Below are 18,913 nucleotides of genomic sequence, written 5' to 3'. Positions count from 1 at the left end.
GATGTGGGGAGAAAGGTACACTCATACATTGCTGGTGGGGCTGCAAATTAGTGCAGCTACTCTGGAAAGCAGTATGGAGACTCCTTAGAAATCTTGGAATGGAACCACCATTTGACCCAGCTATCCCACTACTTGGCCTATACCCAAAGACTTAAAATCAGCATATTACAGAGATACAGCCACATCAATGTTCATAGCTGCTCAGTTCACAATAGCCAGATTGTGGAACCTACCTCGATGTCCTTCAATTGATGAATGGATAAAGAAAATGTGGTATATATATACAATGGAATATTACTCAGCCATAAAGAATGATAAAATTATGGCATTTGCAGGCAAATGGATGAAACTGGAGAATATCATGCTAAGTGAGATAAGCCAATCTCAAAAAACCAAAGGAAGAATAATATCGCTAATAAGTGGATGATGACACATAATGGGGGGTGGGAGGGGTTAGTGTTGGGGTTATAGTTAGGGTTAGTTAGTGGGGCAAGAATGGAGGAAGGAAGGACTGTATAGGGGAAAAGAGGGGTGGGATGGGTGGGGGGAAGGGAAAAATAACAGAATGAACCAAACAACATTACCCTATGTAAATTTATGATTACACAAATGGTATGCCTTTACACCATGTACAATCAGAGAAACAACATGTATCCCATTTGTTTACAATAAAAAATAAATAAATAAATAAATAAAAATTAAAAAAATAAAAAGAAAACTTGATTTGAGCTCACCCAAACTTGGAAGTTGTATTCTTTTTTGTCACATAGAGTCATAGAGAGAAGCAACAGAGGAAGGAAGACTAGGCTAATATTTATATGACAACTGTGATGGGAAGCATGCTGGTGACTGGGTTTTAAAGCCAGTTCTCATTCACCGAGGCCTGACTTGACTTAGTTACTTTGGGGATAACTTAAAATACCTCTACCTCCCTTAGCATGAGTGAGATTCTGTGAACAGTCAGTTCACATTCATTATTTCCTTCAGTTTTTCTAATCCAGCAATAAGGTTAAGTATTAACCTACAGATCAGTTAATATTTGGATATGGAAGAATTTCAATCCTTCATAACCAGTTGCACAAGTTCTTGGATTTATCTCTCTACTTTAGAAGATTGTGAACTCCCTGCAGTTTTAAACAAGGAATCTATCCCAGTTTGTTTCATGTAGTAGAGTCAATTACTTGCTGAAATTGAGTATTGACTGAGCTGTAGTGAATTTAGCTCATGAGAGATATATTTGGCTTAATATCCCAAGAGAACAATGTTTCTAGCCCTATTGCCATATATTTTCAAAAATTCCCCTTTATAGTTTTACATGAAAAATTAGGTATGTGTATTACAATGGTCATAGCCTCTTACTCAATCTACTGCCTGCATTTAGGATTTCAAGTTCTTTGTAACTCATGGAGGAAGTAGCCTCCAGCTTCACTAGCCTGCACCTGGACTCCAGGAGTGAGGAAGTGAGGGTGGCAGTGAGTGGCAGGAAGCCTTGGGTTTTCCTGATCCTAAAATAGCCCTTCTGACACCAAATGGTATGCAGGGCAGATGGTGGGCTTCTCTAACTTTAAGAATATTTGAATGAGCATGTATCACTGTAAATTTAACAATTGGGCAATTGTTGAGTAAAATCATCCTCAGAAAATAGACTGTCTTTAATTTTCCCATTTTCTAATTAAAAAAAATATTGTCTGGATAGTAACACAGTGTAATATTCATTTCATTAAATTGCCTACTTATTGACTTCCCTTAGAGACTTCTTCTCACTTTTCCTGTAATATGTTATAAAATTACCATAACAGGACTATATTATTTCTTATTTTCCACATGCATTGCTCTGATAATTGGAAAAAGAAAAAAAAAAACTCAACTATTGAAATGAGTGACGTTTACACTTGGGAAACTAATTTGTTTGACATAAATATGGAAACTCTCATCATGTCACTTAAAACAGAATTAATGGTCAATTTAATTTTCATTACAGGAAATTATTGCATTAATCAAAATATTCATACCATGTATTTCTCTTTGTTTAGTTCTTTTTCATTATGTTACTTATTTTTTTGACCTCCCGTCTCCAAAATTTAACAATTTTTTAATACTTTTTGCATCTGAGATTGTGAAGGTTTTAGCTGTAAGCAGTGAACAATGTCCAGGAAATAAACAGATGCAACTTGAGAAAATATGTAACTTAGTCACTTCAGCCCAGGCTGCTTTAGGAAGCTTAGTCTCCTCCTCCAGGTCCTCCTCATGCAAATTGCATCACTTTGTACATTCAGAAAACAGTAGTGCCTAGGAACATTTCTTAAGTATTTCTGTCTTTGAGTTCAGTTTCTCAGGCCCCAGGTTATTGTCTAGTTTAGTTTTAATGTAGTTCTGGGTCCTTTTGATGAGAGAAGAGAGCACTTCTTTTGGACAGCAATAGGACTGGAGAAATTACTTCAATCCAGCTGAGGATGGATCTTGTACCAGTGAGTACTCTTAGAGGCCGATGTCTCTTCAGCATGAATGGTTTTGAGATTCCCAATTCCAACAAGCTATCTACCTGGTTACCTTATGCTTTGTCGTTAAAACACCAGACCTTCCAGATTATCAGTTGTTTCAGAGACAATTCTCCTCTTATTCCTCAGGATGTATCCCAATCTAATCCTATTTCTGGCCTTTCTCTCTGTCCAGCCAAAGTCTTCCATTCTGCTCTTGGAACCCACGGGCTGTGGAAAGCACACTGCTCACAAATTCCACTTGTTATCTGCTTGTTCCCATCTCATTCTTGTTTAGGTGACACCAGCTTTTACTGACACCACCTCCTTTGCAGTCCCTGCAGAGAAAGCTGTGTTTTCTTTGATTCTTCATGAGAACCTCTGGGCCAGGAGATGAATAGATGAGTTTTTTCTTTATTTGCCATCTCCAAACCTTTCTCTTCTTCTCTTCTGAAGCCCCTACATATTTTATAGTTCACAACCTCATATTTCACCATTACCCCATCTCATCGTACTGTGTTCCCTTCCTGGTTGCTGCTTCTTACTCTTGGATGACCATAACAATGATTCACTTCCTCTATCTTTTTCACTTGTTGCTATGCTAAGCTTTCATTGGCTAACTTTCTTAGCCCCAACTCTCTCTTTCTTCTCTCCATCTTTCCCTGCTTTCTTCACTCATGTATACAGTGTGGTATTACTAATAACTGAACCATCTCCAGCATCTCATTATCTTCCCGAACTTTGCCTGCCAGGCTGCTAACTTCTAATTCTGGCACTATCACTTTGGTAACTCTATTTCTTGAAGACTTCATATTTACTGACTTGAGCACATTTTTTCTGTTCATAGCCTCCTTATGTCCTCATTCTCCTTTCTATCCACTTTAGATTCAGTGTTTTGTCATTAAATCACTATTTCCTTGCTAGCATCCTTAAATCTCTTGACCGTCTTCTTCACCTGACCAAATTTTAGTCAAGTTAAGCCCAACTATTTGCACACTGTACTTCTATGACAGAGATACTGAACTGTTCTGGATAGCTATCACACTTTGATGCTGACTAGACTTACCTCATTGGCCCCAGCTCTCAAGATTGCTTTTCAGTTTTCTAGTGGACTACTACCACTTCTCCACATGACTATCTCATGCCATTTCTTCCTTCTCCAATTGCAAACATTGCTTATTTCCTTGTTTTAAAAATTTTTTTTTAGTTGTTGATGTTGTTTAGTTATTTTATTCATTTATTTACATGCAGTGCTGAGAATTGAACCCAGTGCCTTACACATGTGAGGCAAGCGCTCTACCACTGAGTCACAACCCCAACCTGCTTATTTCCTCTTTCTCTCAGTTGATGACTTGGTCTTATATTTCATAGAGAAAATAGATACAATCAACAAGAAATATATGTAATTTTCTACCACTGTCTGCATGTTTAGCCACATATTCTGCCTTTCCTCCTTTGCCGCTCTCGGCTTGTATCTGGATGAATTTACTTTCCCAAATTACTCTTATGTTTGCCAGATTCATATCTTTAGCCCATCTCTGAATGAAGTGCCCCAGAATTTATTTTTTCAGTCTTCTAATCTTATCTAGTTATATTTTCCTTAGGACATTCTGCTTAGTTCCATGGCTTTAAATACCATGTATGTGCTGATGTTCACAAAGTTTTATCTATGCACCTGAACTCTGTTCCAAGCACCCACCAGAATCATATCTGATTGCTTGCTCAACATTTTCATTTGGGTATCACTAACCTAACAAGGCTTCTCTTAATTTTCTCAAACCAAAACAAAGCACAAAAACAAATAAACCATTCCTATCTTCTCTCAGTCCTTCCACATATCAGTAAATTATGCAATGATTCATGCAGGCGTGTTCAGGTCTAAAATGTAGAAATTACTCTTAAATCCTCCCTTTCCCTCATTTCCCACATCCGACACATTCTAGGATCTCACTGTTTTTCTTGTTTTCTTTTTTTGGGGGGATGGGTGTGTGTGTGTGTGTGGTGCTAGAGATTGAATTCAGGGCTTCACACATGTTAGGTAAGTGCTCCAGCACCGAACTGTACCCCCAGGCTAACAAAGTTGTTGTTGTTGGTATTATTATTTTTGTGACCCAGAGTCTCATGTATGGTAGGCAAGTGCTTTACCACTGAGCTTTCCTCCCAACTCTTGTTTCCAAATTTTATTCCAAATCCAACCACCTCTCATCATTTCTAGTGGAATAAACCTAGACCAATTTGTCACTATATTTTACTTAGTGTACTTAGAAATTCCCAAATTTATCATGGTGATTTTTGTGTTTCCCTTGTGCTTCCTCATGTTAAAATGTAAACTCTATGAGGACAGGGACTTTGTCTTATACTCTATCATGTTCCTAGCACTAGCGCTAGCACATGGTAAGGGATTGATTAATATTTTTGCCTCATATTTCAGTGGAATCTGACTTTCAGAGTAAAGATTGAACTCTATGGAACATATTACAAATTTATATTCCTGAAATCCCAACAAATTGTCATGTTTCAGTGCTTTCTATTTAAAAAGCCAATCAATCTTGTTGATACCTGTCATAGACTGTTCATATGCTGTGACTCTAAAGGGATCATTTAATAATAATGATGTTCATTTTTATGTGTAAATTTATATATATGTGTATATGTTTGCATCTCTATATACACATGTAAAAATTTGTGTGTACACGCATACACAAGCATACTATTTAGCAAAAATGAGATCATATTACACACATAATTTGGGGATCTTTCCCTCTTATTTTTTATTTGCTTTTCCCTTAACTACTTGTCTTCCGTATTCTACTACATAGTTCTCCCAAACCCAAACTAACAATCTGCTATTTTCTTTTGTGTGCTATCATAGTTAATAAAACATAAGTACATTTACTGAAATACATAATAATGAAAGGACATTGTGCCACTGATTGTTTGGCAATAATGGCATCACATTATGTTTATTGGTATGTATTTTACTATTCAAAAGGATACTTTTAGCACTTTATTTCTAATAATTTTTCCACAAGTTGTGGATGCTAATTTTTGGCACACACACACATACACACAAACAAAAATTCATAGGATTCCATTGTGACACTACTGTGACAGTGTGTCATATAAATGAGAAGAAGGGATGAAGAATTTCATCACTCTTTTGAATGGACCTTGGTCAGTATTTCAGCTAAGAACAACTCTAGGTTTAGTAATGCAATTAATTTTGACTTTCAAAACAAATGCAGGGCAAGGGAAGCTCAGGAGACCTAACATGTTAGTGTGAGGGCCTCTGCAGTGTTGTTGGAATAAGAGTAATGAATTGGGAATAAGATGGCCCAGGTTTTTTTTTTTGCAGTACTGGGGATCAAACTCAGGGCCTTGTGCTTGTGAGGCAAGCACTCTACCAGTTGAGCTATCTCCCCAGCCCGATGGCCCAGGTTTTAACTCATATTCTGCAGCTGACTTGCTAGCTAGTCTTTGTCAATTCATTTATTCTTTCTGAAGTGGGATAAGTTGTGGATACAAAAACACTTTGTTTTCAAATTTATCACTGAGAGTGTGTTCTCAAGTCCTAAAGAACTTAAGTTATTACATTCTGTACCCTGACAAGGTAGAGACAATATTGTCATACCAAACCCACAGGTTACGTTTTTGAATTCCAGGGGATAAAAATATTCCTTAGGTTGCAAAGTAATTAACTAATGTCATTGTTATTTCTTTCTTATAACAAGCTGACAGCCACAGATACATTTGAGTGATAGTTCAGTCTGCACTGTCCCATACTGTAGCTGTTAGTCATGTAGCTACTGAATGCTTGAAATTAGGCTTGTCCAACCTGATATGCTTTAAGTATAAATACACTTGAATTTAAGACTGTATTAAAAAATGTAAACTCTCTCATTTTTATATTGATTGCATATTCAAGTAATTTCTAGATTTATAAAGTACAACTAAAATTTGTTCCACACGTTGATTAAAATTACATGTGTAAGCAACTACTCAGCTATATGACTGTAGGTAAGTATGTTTGTACTCAGCCTACACTTGACTCACCTACACTCACCTACAGTTGACACAGCTGGGATTTTAGGGCCTACAGAATTTCCCATCTACTCAGGATTCATGTTTTGGTGAGGTCATATCCAGAGCAAGACCACATCTATGTATTTCAGATATTTATTATAATATGTAAGATATGAAAGAGCTAACTGCTTACAAATGCTCTGCTGTTTTTCTTATTAGGTTTGATAGATTAGTTTCCTTGGTTGTTTATATCACAGGAATTTGAGATGGCTCACAAATTCTCTCTGGTTCCTTCTTTGATCATCCTGCTCAGTCTTCAACTCTGATTCCTGTCTTACTTCATCTTTCTACTTTCATCTTTTTGATTGAGACTCTTTTATAATGGTCTTCTTTTAAATTCTGCATTAGCTGTACTTCCTCAACCCACTTACCCATTGATTGTGCAGTGCCACAGTCTTGATGGCTACAAACTCAAAACAAATGGTTTGATTTTTCTTAAATTGAATCTAAAAGTACCAGTCTTGATTTGCTATACAGGTAGATATTCTAATTACTTTGCAAAAACTGAATATATTACTTTATAATCGCATTTCAAAGGTTTTGTTTTTATATCTGCATTTGCTTTAAGGTGCTTCAAGGAATCCAGTCTTAATGCATGAGTAAAATGTACCAGGTTAGAATATGCACACCTTGCTATGGCTATGGATGATCTGAAGCTTAGGGGACAGGGTGCAGAATTTGATGGCAGAATCAGCATTTCAAAGATTAATTGCAGGCTAGAATTTGACCCATCTTCCAGAATGGGAAAAACAAACAAAATTAAATTTAACTGAGTTGATTTTAAGGTCACAACTGGTGTTAAGAAGACTAGCTCTAAAAAGGTGGAGAAATATGGGTTAGCAATATTATGAGAAGAGGAGTAAGAGTGGTTGATCCTGAACTGAACTACTAATGAGATTTTAATTTCAGGGAGATGGGACTTAACTCTGAATATAAAGAGGCTCCTCAATTTATGTTAGTGTTATATTCCAATAAACCCACTATAAGTTGAAGTATACTACTTGCTCTGATCTGAATGTATCCACCAAAGGCATGTTTTAGAAACTTTATCCAAGTACCATTGTGTTTGGAGGTAAAGCTTTTGGGGAGGTGTTTAGGTCATGCATGCCATTATAAAAGGACAGAGGGAGTTTGGTATTTTTTCTCTTCTACCTCCTTCCATGTGAGGACCCAATATCCATCTTAGAAGCAGAAAGCAGCCAGCACCAGAAAACTGAAGTGTCACTGATTTGATCTTGGAATTCCTAGCCCCAGAAATATAAGAAGTTATTCTGTATTGCTTACTAAGTACACAGTCTGTAGTATTTTGTTATTGTAGCAAAAGTGGACTAAGACAGAAATTGATACCAGAGACCTATGGTGTTTGTGTAACAAATACCTAAATGTGTGGAAGCAGCTTTGGGACTAGGTTAAAGATAAAGGCTGGAAGTTTTGAAGTGAGTGCTAGAAAAAAGCCTATATTTTCATGAACATAGAGCATTGAGGGTGATTCTGGTGAGGGCTCATAAGAGAAGAGCTGTATGGAAAGCCTCAATCTTTTTAGTGATCATCTAAGTAGTCATGACCTGAATGCTGGTAGAAATGTGGACAAAAACCAGGCCTGGTGGTAGACATCTGTAATCCCAGATATTCAGGAGGCTGAGGCAGGAAGATCACAAGTTCTAGGCCTGCCTGGGCAACTCAGAGAGGCCCTGCCTTGAGATTAAAAAATATTGCAAATAAAAATGCTGGGGATATAGCTCAGTGTTAGAACTAGCCTAGCATGCCCAAAGCTTCCATTCAATTTCTAGTAGTGCAAAGAAATTGAGAAAGAAAGAAAGAGAGAGAGAGAAGAGAAGAGGAGAGGAGAGAAGAGAAGAAGAGAAGAGAAGAGAAAAGGAGGGGAGGGGAAGGAAGGGGAGGGGAGGGGAAAGGAGAGAGGAAAAAAGAAAAAATATGGACATAAATAGCTATTCTGATAAGATCATAGAAATGAAAATTTTCTTACTGGAAACTGGAGGAAAGACCATCCTTGTTACAAAGTGGGAAATAACTTGGATGAATTGTGTCTCTGACCCAAGACTTTGTGGAGAGCATAATTTAAGACTGATGAATAGGGTATTTGACAGAAGAAATATCTAAGCAAAGCATTCAGGATGCTGCATGACTTTTCTTAATTGCTATAGTAAAATGCAAGCAAAGAGAAATGATTTAAAGATGGAATTCATAATAAAGAAGCAGAATGTAAAGATCTGGAAAACCCTCAGTCTGATCACATAAAGAATTAAAAAAAAAAATAAAAAACTTAATAGGAAGGACAAAATGGCAGAATAGAGGAAGGAAGCACAGTCCAGCAGTTCCTCAGCGGGAAGACGGCTGCTCAGGGAGGAGAGTGACAAAGGATCCTCACTGAAATATGCTAAACTTTAAAAAAATTCATACAGCTACAGAAAGTTGGTGACTTGAGCATAAGAAATAATACCTTAGAGGCGCACAAGTTCTGGCTGCTAGCGGAGCTAAGCGGGGAGTGCAAAGAGACATGGCTGGGGAATAAAGAAATTTAAAAGTAAAGAAAAATGGACTTGGGGAAACCTGTGGTTTACAGCTGATGTTAATGGGCTGGCAGGGAAAGCGTCTTAGTGAAAACAAATCCAAAGCAGTCTGCAGGGGTGAAAGTGGTCCCCAGGGGGCTGCGGGTCTTGTGTGGAAAGCCCACTCTGAGGGCGGAACACACTGGCAGGGGAGGAAAATGTTCTCAGGCACTGAATGCTGTCCCGTGCAGCTGTGTAGCTGTGAACAGAGGTTGGGGACTTTGAAGGAAGTTACCAGTAACTGATGAAAAAATTCCCAGAGGGTGCCTGAACCAGAGGCACTAAAACAGGCACAAGGAACATTTAACCTGGGCCATTCAGCCTCTGGATTCCAAGGGCAAGAACTCCCATAACAGCTGGCATTCCATAAGAGCCATTGCTCTTATGGCCACATAAGTGCATCTGCACTCTAGGGTGGATACCCAATAAGTCACATCCATAGTAGTGAAGGTGAAATCTGTGGAGGGTTAGTCTCTATATCCTAAAAGTGGGTTTTTCATGAAAACTATCCAGAAGCCCAGCAGAGAGAGGAGGCTCCACACCAATAGAGAGAGTGGACCAAATCTCAAATATCCACCCACGAAGCTCCAAAACTCACTGAAGTCCAAACCTCAACAACTGGAAACTCCAATCTAGAACTCTGCATCACCCCCGCTATAGGATTACACAATTCATCAGCTTTCCCCTGTCTCTCCCACCTAATACTGGGAGGCTAGAAGTGGAGAGCTACTACACATGGCTGGCAGCTAGGTGAGGAACACAAGGACAGTGACTAAAAATACAAAGCCAAAAATAAATGTGAAGACTGAAAATTCTTCCCTGCAAACAGATTTGACCATCACAGCAGAAACAAGCCCTCTATTAAGATTTTTTTCCTTTTTCTTTTGTCTTCATTTTTCTCCATAATCCATTTTTTACTCTTTTTAAAAGTTAACATTTTTTTCAAATGTCATTTCATCATATTGTACCATTCTTCACTTGTTTTCATTATGCATTTTGTGTGTATTTAAGTGTGTTGCATGGTTGTGTATGTGCTCACTACGCACATATAATGTATATATTCATATAACTTTACCTTCATATTAATCACTCTTTTGCATATGTTCATTATTTAGCCTAGATTAGACTTAAGTGGGGTACAATTATATGGGAGTTTGAGTTGTTTTGATCTTACATTTGCTGGTTCGTTCATACCTAGATTCTGGGCCCTTCTATCTCCCCTTCTTTACTCTCTTACCTAGTAATGGCCAAAATTTCCTGTTCCCCCTCCTCTCTTTCTGTTTTCATTACTTTTGGTTAACTTATTATTCCTTCTTCTTTACAGTTGACACCTGCTTGCTACCTTCTACCTCTCCTCTGATCAATTTTTCAAACACTTCAAACTTACTCTTGCCTTCCTACCCTATTTTCTCATACTTAAGAAATTGTAATCTCACTAAATAATAGAAATTATATGGATTATGTAATTCCTACCTCATTGGAATAATTGTGATTATTAATATGGTGGAAAGCACAGTAGACACCTGTTGTTGAATGCCTGATCTAGTTCATGGTCTTTTGTTGTTGGTACTGTTGTTAAATGTTGACTCCACCATTCCTGTATAGGTGGCTTTTAATGTTACAGATGGCAAAATAGACAGCAGGCATTTATCTAAAGGCTGTACTTTTGTTGCTGACATTAGTGTCATTCCTGGCCCCCCCTCCTCCCTTAGAGGGACTGGAAAGAGATTGGGACACTTCAAGATCAGAGTAGAGATTCTGGTGCCAAGAAACGCATCTCAACCAAGCAACAGTGACTCTCACCACACACACATTCTAGCCCCACTTGCGCCTTAACATTACTCCAACTCAAAGAATTGAGACAACTCACTCCCTGCAACCAAGAATCAGGCACAAGGAGGAACAATCTTAGAGGGAGTTCAGACCTCACCCTTAACATCTATTTAAATATCAAAAACAGAGAGTAGTCTCAGAACCAATAACATATTTGTACATGAAAGGACAAGTGTAAAAAAGAGGAAGGTGACTCTATCTCAATTGACGTGCAAGTTCAAGACTTCTGGAAACATGAGGAAACAAGCAAATAAATCTCCCTCTGACTTCACAACCTCCCAACAAAGGATCCCACTGATACTGAAGTGAATAAGATGCCAGAGAAAGATTATAAGAACTGGTTATTAAAATGTTCAATGAACTAAAAGAAGATCTAAGGAATAAACTAAGAGAGTAAATAAAGGAGTTGGAAGAGCATTTCAATGAAGAAAAAGAAACATTGATAAGAAACCAATCAGAACTCCTAGAAATGAAAGACACAATCAAATTAAAAATTCACTTGAAAGTATCACTCACAGATTGATTGCACAGAAAACAACTTCAGTCTTTGAAGACAGAACTTCATGCCTTGAAGGTATATGAACTTGAGTACACATAATGCAATAAAAGGAAAAATGATAGTCAGAATATACAAAAACTCTTGGATAACATCAAGACACCAAACCTGAGAATCATTGGGATAGAAGAGAACATGAAGATATAAGCTAAAGGCATTAAGAACATTTTCAATGGAATTGTTACAGAACACTTTCCCGATATCAGAAATGAGGTAGATATCCACATAGAGGAGTCATACAGGACCCCAAATAGATCTATTTAAACGAGAATGCCTAACACAGAAAATAAGGAAAATATATTAAAATGATGCAGGAGAGAAACATCAAGCTACATTGAGAGGCAAACTAATAAGACTCACATCTGATTTCTCAAGCTACATTGAGAGGCAAACTAATAAGACTCACATCTGATTTCTCAATTCAGACCCTAAAATCAAGGAGAGCCTGGAATGAGATATTCTAAGCTCTAAAAGAAAACAACTGCCATCCATGTTTACTATACCTGGCAAAACCCAGTTTAAAATTCAAGGGGAAAATAAAAACTTTCCATGACAAGAATAAGGTAAAAGAATTAACGATCAGCGATCCAAGATGGCGGACTAGAGGGTGACTGCATCCCCAGTCGCTCCAGAACCCAGGAGTTAAGAAGGGGAGACATTGAGAGACTCGGACTAAAATAGAGCCACGGGTGAGTCTGCCCACTGGGTAAAGCTTGGCCCGGGTGGCAGGCCCAGATAGAGATGGCTTATCGGAGCAGAGCAGGGCAGCTAGAGTCTTCCACAGGCAGGCCTGCGCACTCCGGTGGTGGGCCCCTCCCACACAGCCAGCTTCTCCAGGTTCTCAGAGCAGGCCCCCTAGTGACAGCCTTTCTGATCAGAACAAGCTCCAAGTCCCGGAGCCAGCGCGGCGTGCTCTGGCCAGTAAGCGGCTTAAGGGACCAGGACAGGGCAGCCAGAAACTTACCCAAGCAGCCCGGCCCCCTGTGGTGGGAGGCGCCTTTCAAGGCTAGCTTCTTGGAGCAGACTGCCCAGTGAGAGCCTTTCTACATAGAGCCAGCCACAAGTCCCCGAGCCAACGGAGAGCTTCGATCTGCAAGCAGCCTCTGGGATCAGGGCAGGGCAACCAGAGACTTCTCCAGGCGGCTCTGCCCACTCTGGTCACAGGCTCTTTCCACGGAGTGATCCAAGATGGCGGCCTAGAGGGTGACTGCATCTCCAGTGGCTCCAGAACCCAGGACTCAAGAAGGGGAGGCATTGAGAGACTTGGACAAAAATAGAGTAACGGGGTGAGTCTCCCCCACTGGGCGAAACTTGGCCTGGGCAGCAGGCACAGATAGGGGTGGCTTATCAGAGCAGGGCAGGGCAGCTAGAGTCTTCCCCAGGTAGCCTTCCACACTCTGGCGGTGGGCTCCTCACACACGGCCAGCTGCACGGTGCAGGCCCCCAGTGAGAGTCTTTCTGCACAGAGCCAGCTCCGAGCCCTGGAACCAGTAGGGGGCTGGGGGCAGCTTTCTTCGAAAGCACTGCATTATCAAATTTCTCCAAGACATCAGGCTACTGAAGGCTGGGAGGTGATACACTGGAAATCTACCGGGACACTATAAGCCAATAGAGGAAATCTGCAATATCTCAGGGTCCCACTGACAGCTGACCAATATGAGAAAACAAGGGAAGAAAATGTCCCAAACAAACCTAGATACTACATCAATAAAACCCAATGACAGCACAGCAGAAGAAATGTCAGAAAGGGAGTTCAGAATGTACGTAATTAAAACGATCAGGGAAGCTAATGAGGAGATGAAAGAGTAAATGCAGGCATTGAAGGAGGAGATGAAAGAGCAAATGCAGGCATTAAATGATCGCACCAATCAACAGTTAAAAGACCAAATACGGGAAGCAAGAGATCATTTCAATAGAGTTAGAGATACTGAAAAAAAAAAACAAACTGAAATACTTGAAATGAAGGAAACAATAAACCAAGTTAAAAACTCCATAGAAAGCATAACCAATAGGATAGAATACCTGGAAGACAGAACCTCAGACATTGAAGACAAAATATTTAATATTGAAAACAAAGTTGGCCAAACAGAGAAGATGGTAAGAAATCATGAACAGAATCTCCAAGAACTATGGGATATCATGAAAAGGCCAAATTTAAGAATTATTGGGATTGAGGAAGGCTTAGAGAAACAAACCAAGGGAGTGAACAATCTATTCAATGAAATAATATCAGAAAATTTCCCAAATCTGAAGAATGAAATGGAAAACCAAGTACAAGAGGCTTATAGAACTCCAAATATACAAAATTACAACAGACCCACACCAAGGCACATTATTATGAAAATACCTAACATACAAAATAAAGACAGAATTTTAAAGGCCGCGAGAAAAAGAATCAAATTGCATTCAGGGGGAAACCAATAAGAATATCAGCAGATTTTTCAATCCAGACCCTAAAAGCTAGAAGGGCCTGGAACAACATTTACCAAGCCCAGAAAGAAAACGGATGCCAACCAAGAATCTTATACCCAACAAAACTTACCTTCAAATTTGATGATGAAATAAGATCCTTTCATGATAAACAAAAGCTAAAGGAATTTACAAAAAGAAAGCCGGCATTACAGAACATTCTCAGCAAAATATTCCATGAGGAAGAGATGAAAAACAACGATGCAAATCAGCAACAGGAGGCGCTAGCCTAAAGGAATAGCCAAATAAAGGAGAAACCAAATCATGTCAAAAAGCAAATATGAGTCAAATGACTGGGAATACAAATCATATCACAATAATAACCCTGAATGTTAATGGCCTGAACTTATCAATCAAAAGACATAGACTGGCAGATTGGATTAAAAAGAAAAATCCTACAATATGCTGCCTGCAAGAGACTCATCTCATAGAAAGAGATACCCATAGACTAAAGATGAAAGGATGGGGAAAAACATACCATGCACACGGACACAGCAAAAAGGCTGGAGTATCCATCTTCATTTCAGATAATGTGGACTTCAAGCCAAAACTAGTCAGAAGGGATAAAGAAGGACATTACATGCTGCTTAAGGGAAGCATAAATCAGCAAGACATAACAATCATAAGTATCTATGCCCAGAACATTGGCTCATCCACGTACATCAAACAAATCCTTCTCAATTCCAGAAATCAAATAGACCACAACACAATAATAGGAGATTTTAACACACCTCTCTCACCACTGGATAGATCGTCCAAACAAAAATTGAATAAAGAAACCATAGATCTCAATAACACAATCAACAATTTAGACTTAACAGACATATATAGAATATACCATCCAATAAAGAACGAATACACTTTCTTCTCACCAGCACATGGATCCTTCTCTAAAATAGACCATATTTTATGCCACAAAGCTACTGTTAGAAAATACAAGAAGATAGAGATACTACCTTGTACTCTATCAGATCATAATGGATTGAAATTAGAAATAAATGACAGAATAAAAAACAGAAATTTCTCCAATACCTGGAGATTAAATAATACACTATTATATGATGAATGGATAACAGAAGACATCAGGAGGGAAATAAAAAAATTCTTAGAAGTAAACGAGAACAAAGAAACATCATATCAAAATCTCTGGGACACTATGAAAGCAGTACTTAGAGGAAGATTTATTTCATGGGGCGCATTCAAAAAAAGAAGTAGAAATCAACAAATAAACGACTTAACACTACAGCTCAAAGCCCTAGAAAAAGAAGAGCTGACCAATACCAAAAGTAGTAGAAGACAGGAAATAGTTAAAATAAAAGCCGAAATCAACGAAATTGAAACAAAAGAAACAATCGGAAAAATTAACAAAATAAATAGTTGGTTCTTTGAAAAAATAAACAAAATTGATAAACCCTTAGCCACACTAACAAAGAGAAAGAGGGAGAAAACTCAAATTACTAAAATTCGGAATGAACAAGGAAATATCACAACAGACACGACTGAAATACAAAACATAATTAGAAGCTATTTTGAAAATCTATACTCCAACAAAATAGAAAACCTCGAGACATCAACAAATTTCTAGAGACATATGAATTACCTAAACTGAACGAGGAAAACATACACAACTTAAATAAATCAATTTCAAGCAATGAAATAGAAGAGGTCATCAAAAGCCTACCAACAAAGAAAAGTCCAGGACCAGATGGGTTCTCAGCCAAGTTCTACAAAACCTTTAAAGAAGAGCTCATTCCAATATACCTCAAGGTATTCCATGAAATAGAAGAGGAGGGAACCCTCCCAAACTCATTCTATGAAGCCAATATCACCCTGATACCTAAACCAGACAGAGACATATCGAGAAAAGAAAATTTCAGACCAATATCCTTAATGAACATTGACGCAAAAATTCTCAACAAAATTTTAGCAAATCGCCTACAAATATATATTAAAAAGATAGTGCACCACGATCAAGTGGGTTTTATCCCAGGGATGCAAGGTTGGTTCAACATCCAGATATCAATAAATGTCATTCACCATATCAACAGACTTAAAGTTAAGAATCACATGATTATTTCAATAGATGCAGAAAAAGCATTTGATAAAATACAGCATCCCTTCATGCTCAAAACACTAGAAAAAATTGGAGTAGTGGGAACATTCCTTAACATTATAAAGGCCATCTACGCTAAGCCCATGGCCAATTTCATTCTAAATGGTGAAAAACTGAAAGTGTTCCCCCTAAAAACTGGAACAAGGCAGGGATGCCCTCTTTCACCACTTCTATTCAACATTGTGCTTGAAACTCTAGCCACAGCAATTAGACAAACCAAAGAAATTAAAGGGAAATGAATAGGAAAAGAAGAACTCAAACTATCCCTGTTCGCTGATAACATGATTATATATTTAGAGGAACCTGGAAATTCCACCAGAAAACTTTTAGAACTCATAAGTGAATTCAGTAAAGTAGCAGGTTACAAGATCCATACTCATAAATCCAATGCATTTTTATATATAAGTGATGAATCTTCAGAAAGAGAAGTTAGGAAAACTACCCCATTCACAATAGCATCAAAAAAAAATAAAATACTTGGGAATCAATCTCACAAAAGAGGTGAAAGACCTCTACAATGAGAACTACAGAACACTAAAGAAAGAAATTAAAGAAAACCTTAGAAGATGGAAAGATCTCCCACGTTCTTGGATAGGCAGAATTAATATTGTCAAAATGGCCATACTACCTAAAGTGCTATACAGATTCAATGCAATTCCAATTAAAATCCCAATGATGTACCTTGCAGAAATAGAGCAAGCAATTATGAAATTCATCTGGAAGAATAAAAAACCTAGAATAGCTAAAGCAATCCTCAGTAGCAAGAGCGAAGCAGCGGGTATTGCAATACCAGATCTTCAACTCTACTACAAAGCAATAGTAACAAAAACAGCATGGTATTGGTACCAAAATAGACAGGTAGATCAATGGTACAGAATAGAGGACATGGACACAAACCCAAATAAACACAATTTTCTCATACTAGTCAAAGGGTCCAAAAATATGCAATGGAGAAAAGATAGCCTCTTCAACAAATGGTGCTGGGAAAACTGGACAACCATATGCAACAGAATGAAATTAAACCCCTATCTCTCACCCTACACAAACTCAACTCAAAATGGATCAAGGACCTCAGAATCAGACCAGAGACCCTGCATCTTATAGAAGAAGAAGTAGGTCCAGATCTTCAACTTGTTGGCTTAGGACCAGACTTCCTCAACAGGACTCCCATAACACAAGAAATAAAAGCAAGAATCAACAACTGGGATAGATTCAAACTAAAAAGCTTCCTCTCAGCAAAGGAAACTATCAGCAATGTGAAGAGAGAGCCTACAGAGTGGGAGAATATCTTTGCCAACCATACTTCAGACAGAGCGCTAATTTCCAGAATCTATAAAGAACTCAAAAACTCTACACCAAGAATATATATAATCCAATCAACAAATGGGCTAAGGAAATGAACAGACACTTCACAGAAGAAGATGCACAAGCAATCAACAGATATATGAAAAAATGTTCAACATCCCTAGTAATAAGGGAAATGCAAATCAAAACTACCCTAAGATTTCATCTCATCCCAATTAGAATGGCGATTATCAAGAACACAAGCAACCATAGGTGTTGGCGAGGATGTGGTGAAAAAGGAACACTCATACATTGCTGGTGGGGTTGCAAATTAGTGCAGCCACTCTGGAAAGCAGTATGGAGATTCCTCAGAAAGCTTGGAATGGAAACACCATTTGACCCAGCTATCCCACTCCTTGGCCTATACCCAAAGGACTTACAATCAGCGTACTACAGAGATACAGCCACATCAATGTTCATTGCTGCTCAATTCACCATAGCCAGATTGTGGAACCAACCTAGATGCCCTTCAGTTGATGAATGGATAAAGAAACTGTGGCATATATATACAATGGAATATTACTCCGCAATGAAGAATGATAAAATTATGGCATTTGCAGGCAAGTGGATGAAAGTGGAGAATATCATGCTAAGTGAGATAAGCCAATCTCAAAAACTAAAGGACGAATGATCTCGCTGATAAGCAGATGAGGACATATAATGGGGGGTGAGAGGGGTTAGCATTAGGTTTAGGGTTAGGTTTAGGGTTAGGGATAAGGAGTGTGGTAAGAATGAAGGAAAGAAGGACTGTACAGAGGGAAAAGAGGGGTGGGAGGGGTGGGGGGGAAGGGAAAAAAAATAATGAATCAAACATCATTGCCCTATGTAAACGTATGATTACACAAATGGTATGCCTTGACTCCATGTACAAATAGAGAAACAACATGTATCCCATTTGTATACAATAATAATAATAAAAAAAAACCCTGCAAAAAAAAAAGTGTCAATAAAGAATGATCCCAAACAAATCTGTAAAAAAAAAAAAAAAAAGAATTAACAATCACCAAACCAGCATTACAAGTAATACTCAAAGACAAATTGCGGGGCTGGGGAGATAGCTCAGTCGGTAGAGTGCTTGCCTTGCAAGCACAAGGCCCTGGGTTTGATGCTTGCATACACAGGAACTATTAAGAAAATTCCAAAACTTCCAAATACAGGAAGATCAATGGAAGGGTAATCTACTAAATGAGAATCAAGACAGTATTAAATATAGCAAAATATCAAAATGGCAGGAAACCACAAACACAAATCTATATTAACACTGAATAGTTTCAACTCACCATTTAAAAGACATAGATCAGCACAGTGAATCAAGATCCAACTATATGCTGTTTACAGGAGACTCAATTTAGAGGCAAAGACACTAAAAGAAGGATAGAAAAAAAATTGCGTACGAACAGTCTCTGAAAAAAATCAGGAGTAGATATTCTTATATGTGAAAAAGATTTCAAGCGAAAATTAGTCAGAA

General features: G+C 38.2%; 1 protein-coding gene across 1 annotated transcript in view; it reads left to right on the top strand.

Moving 5' to 3' along the window:
- Positions 1 to 2,397: 2,397 nt before the first annotated feature.
- Positions 2,398 to 18,913, top strand: part of Arhgap24 (Rho GTPase activating protein 24) — an 807,091-nt gene continuing 790,575 nt past the window's right edge. The window contains exon 1 of the mRNA XM_047566946.1: positions 2,398 to 2,468. The gene's annotated coding sequence lies outside the window, so the exon portion shown is untranslated. The remainder of the gene's footprint in view (positions 2,469 to 18,913) is intronic.

The sequence above is a fragment of the Sciurus carolinensis genome, chromosome 10, assembly GCF_902686445.1.
Source record: "Sciurus carolinensis chromosome 10, mSciCar1.2, whole genome shotgun sequence".
In the NCBI taxonomy this organism is placed as follows: domain Eukaryota; kingdom Metazoa; phylum Chordata; class Mammalia; order Rodentia; family Sciuridae; genus Sciurus; species Sciurus carolinensis.
This window is presented reverse-complemented; position numbering and strand designations above follow the sequence as displayed.